The following is a 5,335-nucleotide window of genomic DNA, read 5'->3' as shown; positions in this document are numbered from 1 at the left end:
TTCAAACTCTAACTCTGTGATTCCACAGAACACTGTCATTTCTGCTGATTAATGCTATTCAAATTTTAAAGACAGCCTATCTAAGGAGCCTCAGAACTCTGACACACTCCAAAAGGATAGAAAATACTTTTATTTACTCCTAGATAATTTATAATCAAGATTTCATATGGGAATTTTTTTTTTTTTTTTGAGCGACATTTGAGGGCATACATACTCAAAACCAGGGCTAATGGTATTTTTGAGTCCTGTAAGAAAGTTTTCAGAGGAATATAGAAAACCCTGGGATGCAATAGAGTATAATTTTTGCCAGATTTAAAACATGCCACAACGTAACTTCTTCAGAATTAAAAATTAGTACATTATTGAAGATTCTCTTGCATTAGATAAAGAATTCAGTAGTCACTGAGAGACTATGAAGTTCTATGCCATCACCCTTTTGTCCATCTTTAGACAAAGAAAGAGAAGCACTAATCTGCCCAATGTGTAAAGCATCCAAAATGCCATTACATACAATGACAGAAAGTTTTATTGAAAAGTTAACTCCTCAGATAATTTTTTTTCCCATTATGTTAGCTATTGACATCTCAGGTCAGAATTAGCTGCCTTCTTTCTTTCATTCACAGAATTGTAGAATGTTTGAAGTTGACCTTTGAAAGTCATCTAGTCCAGCTCCCCTGCTCAAGCAGGCATACACATAGCAAGTTGCCTAGGACCATGTCCATATGGATATTTCCAAGGATGGAGACTTCTCAGCTTCTCTGGGACACCAGTCCCAGTGCTCATTTGCTTGCACATTAAAATAAAATGTATTGATTGCCTCTGGTTCTACCAGTGAGAAGCGGGCACCACTGAGAAGAACCTGGCTCCATCACCTTTACACACTGTTTAGATATTTGCATGCATTGATGAGTACCCCTTGCTCCAGCCCCAAGCCTTCTCTAGTCCCAGCTCTCAGTCTTTCTTTACAGGAGAGTTGCTTTAGTGACCTTCATAGTGGTCCTTCACCAGCCTTTCTGTAGTAGTTCAGTATGGGAAAACTGTGGAGCCCAAAACTGGACTCAACACTCCAGGTTTGTCTTCCCAGCTCTAAGAGAAGGGTCACTTCCATTGACTTGCTGGCTACAGTCCTCCTTATGCAAAACAATCCTCCTAATGCAGTCCAGAATACTTGAAATATCATTAAATACTCTTATCTATAAAAGATATATATAAATGGATATATTTATAAATAAAATTTGGCAAAACAAACAAACAACAACAACAAAAAAAAAAACACAGAAAACTAATACACATCTAACATAAAACATTTGTATGCCTTTTCCTATCTACACTTTATATGGAATGGCTATTGAAGGTTTCCATGATTTTGACACTACATCTCAGTGAAAGATATTTTTGAAAACAAGGACAAACATATATTCTTATCAGAATGTGAGGAAGTCCCTTAAGAGGCTATGAAACAGTAAGAGGTTTCAGAAAGTGATATGCAACTTAAATCATTGTAAGGGTTTACCACCACAGAAACACTGATTTGCAATAAAAATACTAGCATGTCACAGTAAAAGTCCGTGTACATTATAAAGCAACTCCCTGTTCCCTGAAGCGAAGAGCAAAAAACTAGCCTTCTATTTTTCTGCTTATCGATGACTTACTGTTCTTTTAAGTTAGCTTCCATAAATTTTCACATGTATCTCCAGTGCTAAAACCACAACCATCAAGACTGTCCAGAAATGTAGGCTTACATACAGGTCATGGAAGACACTAAACTTGAGAGAGAGAAGGCCTTATCTTTGTCACTCTCAGTGCAATTCTTCCAATTGTGCCACAGATTTCCAATTATAACTGCACATGTTTTGTCCTGGAGATTATCGAAATTAAGAGTATGTTCTGTGTTGTAAAAGAGGACAACTGGTGAGCTAGTGCCAAACAAAATACTAATGGCAATAAGTACAGCAGAGTCATATCAGTGTGGAGCTAATTATCTCTGCTGGGACACTCAGCTAATCAGCACAACTGTCAAGCCATGCTACTGGAGTTGTACAACTTTTGCAATTAAGCTACTGTGTCTGTTCGGGTTTACAATGCTCCATGCAGTTTGCTTGGACCTCAGCAGGAGGACCACAGAGCATCTCACTGGGCTCTAAAGGAATACCTTGGAGTTCCTTAATACTTCAGAAACTCTTTGAGGAAATCAGATGGAGGATGCTTTAATGCCACAAAGGATTATTATAACTTATTTTTTAACAAAGACAGAGTTTTTCACAACACATTGTTGAAGTCCTGCTGTTCTGAGTTTCCTGTTTCAATCAGCTCAAATTGTAATGTTATTAGCAAAAGTTCTTGGCTTCTGTTTGTGATGCAGCATGCTTTGATTCAGTATTCGAGCCACAGAAATCAGCTTTTCCATATTTTTAAAGGAAAATTCCCTTCATTTCCACTTTTCCATATACTTGAACTTAAATATACTAGCCTGAAATTTCACTTGTACAATTCTCTTGAAACATGGAAAAACTGCACCACAGATTGTGGATTTATTAGTCTATGTACAGGGTTTGATGTTATGAAGACAAATAAATGGTTGGGCAGTGGCAGTAGGAAACAAAGCCAATAATCTGTGCACTTCAGATATTTGATATTCATGATTTGGTACTGCCACAAAATATAAGTTAAAAATATACTAGTCATATATCCCCACACACAAAATGAAACACTAAATACTAAATTAGAAGTCCTGTCCTTGAAACAGAAACAAACATGACAGTTTTGAGGAGCATAACTATTACACGTTGGCTACTGGATGTTTCTTTGACTCTGGCTGTTTTTTAATAGCAATTGTATACCTGGAAAAGTTGTATTGCCCGATTGTTTGACAGTTACTATCATTATACTGATTTGTTACAAATTTTAAGTAATCCATGTTTGAATTGTCTCTTTTCCCTGTTACATTTTATCAGCTGATTGGAAAGAATAGAAAAGACAGCCATTCAAGGAGTTTAACTTATCTGTGAGTAAAACACTGAATTTGAGGTACCATTTTTACTTTTTTAACTGAAATATGACTTGAAACATCTACTATGGCAACAATAGAAAATCATAAAATTGATTTGTTTATACAGAGTATTTAAAAACGTACTATACGTGAGGTTTGCTTTATGCACTGAGTACAGCGATTTATTTGTTATTTAGGGGAAGTAATGCCAAAATGTGAGGCAGACACAGTGTTTCATAGTGCTTTATATAAACATACAAGGATGCTCTGAAAGTAATGCCTCCTATTTTATTATGGTGGCCCAAAGCATCAGAGACGGATGTTGGTAGAATGGCACCATAGAACCTTTTTGCCAGTATTTACTTACATGTTTTTGCCGTGTGACAGATGACAATAAATGGGCAGTCTGACAAAATGGTTTCCAACATGGAAGTTCAAAATTAAAAAAAAAAAGTACATGGAATTCTTCCATGTGGATAAAATGGCACCCACTGACATTCATCAACACTTTTTGGATGTTTCTGGAGACCAAACAGTGAATGTGAGCACAGTGAGTTGGTGGGTGTGCATTTCAGCAGTGGTGACAGCCACAGTGGTTTAGTAGACAGTTTTTCTTTTTCTATTATATTTTCTGGCAGTTTATCCAATGGTTGTAAAACAAAATCATGACATGACTTTTACCATTTCTTATACTTACTACATGTTTCACCATTCTAATCCCAGCAATGTGATGACTGCAAGCTAAGAGAACTCATGGAAACTAAAACAGCTGTTTGTAACTCATTTGATTTGTTTCATTTACTTTAAATGAGTTTTACTTTTAAAAGATCTTAGGTTGGCTTCTCTTTATTATTTATTACCTAATGAGCACCAAACTGGCTCAGTACTTTAGTATGCAAAGAGAAGTCAAGGCTCTTTCTGCTTAAATTTGATGGAACAGGTAGGAGCCATAACACATTGCATATTATTGCTTAATTGCCTGGCTGATTAACTGCTCATTATTTGCCTAAATGCTCATTTTCCATATCTCTCATTAACTGCATAATTGCTATATTGCCATATGGCTTATATTTTGCTCATCAACTGCCCTTTCTTTGGAATCTGCAGAATTCTACCTTAGTAACAAATTTGTTTTGCCTCCCTTGTTCCTCCCACATCATCAGCAATCCTTAGTTTTACTATTCTTGGTTCCTTTTGTTTCTTTCCAAATACTGCTTCCTCTTTTCTTGTCCTTGTTCTTTACAGCTACTTCTGTTCCATAACATTTGAAGTTACCATTCCTTTTAATACAGTTCTTTACCCCTACACTTTTCTCTCTATTGTGTTTACCAATATCCCTGAAATACTCTGCCCTTACCAACGAAGCATGCATTAGATTGATTTAAAGCCTGTCTTAAGAGATCTCAGTTGGTATCAAATAATCTAATGTAAAGTGTATAATTTATAACAAAAATAGGACCAAGGCTCTTTAGGACTTAAGCTAAAGTCACAGCATGACAAAGTCCAAGACACGAGATTAGGAGTAATCTATCTAAGCTGTATTGTTGGAACATTTTCTGTTCTGATATCTAGAAAAGAATTTATGTAGAAGTAGATTCAAGTACTGATTTTAATGGGTAGTTTTATATCCTTCATGAAAAATTCTTCCAACTTCACATAGACAACAAAATAATATATTTCTATCATTCTGCAAGATGAGACAGCATTTTGTGATGCAAAACTATATATACAGTGTCAGAAGACCTGACATGAAACAGTTAAACTGGGGTGCTAGGAAGAGAAAAAATCAGGAAACATTGAATTCCATTCAGATTACACCTACCAGTTTAATATGCCTACTACTTTTCTTGTTATAGATGTTAAGTACGTAATTAATTTAATCACTTATTTTCTTTGTATAAGCAGGTAGGCAAACATAAGTCATTCTAATATAGTCTGCTCCAGTCCTGTTCTATCATTTTTTTTCCTACTAAAATCATTTTACTTTAAAAGTCCAAAATACACTTTCAACTGAATATTGAAAAAGTTATATCAAGTTACAGAGGTGGAATATAACCACTCCACTATTTTTTTGTATACAAAATCCCATTAACCGTCATTTCATGTCTCAAAGATCTTGTTACATAAATAAATGCCTGACAGACAACTTAGATGGCATATGAGATCTCTTCGTTTCCCTAACTCCAAAGAGTGCATGCTAAATCTCATCACTAGAAAATACTTGTTTCCTAACTTGAACTAAGCAAACATTCTAAATCATCCCTCTGTGGGGTAGATGTGCTAGTTACAGACATGGTTTCAAAGAGAGAAAGAAAAATAAAATAAAATAAAAAAATAAAAAAATGA

Source organism: Meleagris gallopavo, chromosome 1 (assembly GCF_000146605.3).
Source record: "Meleagris gallopavo isolate NT-WF06-2002-E0010 breed Aviagen turkey brand Nicholas breeding stock chromosome 1, Turkey_5.1, whole genome shotgun sequence".
In the NCBI taxonomy this organism is placed as follows: Eukaryota; Metazoa; Chordata; class Aves; order Galliformes; family Phasianidae; genus Meleagris; species Meleagris gallopavo.
The sequence above is the reverse complement of the archived record's forward strand: the minus strand, read 5'-3'. Positions refer to the sequence as shown.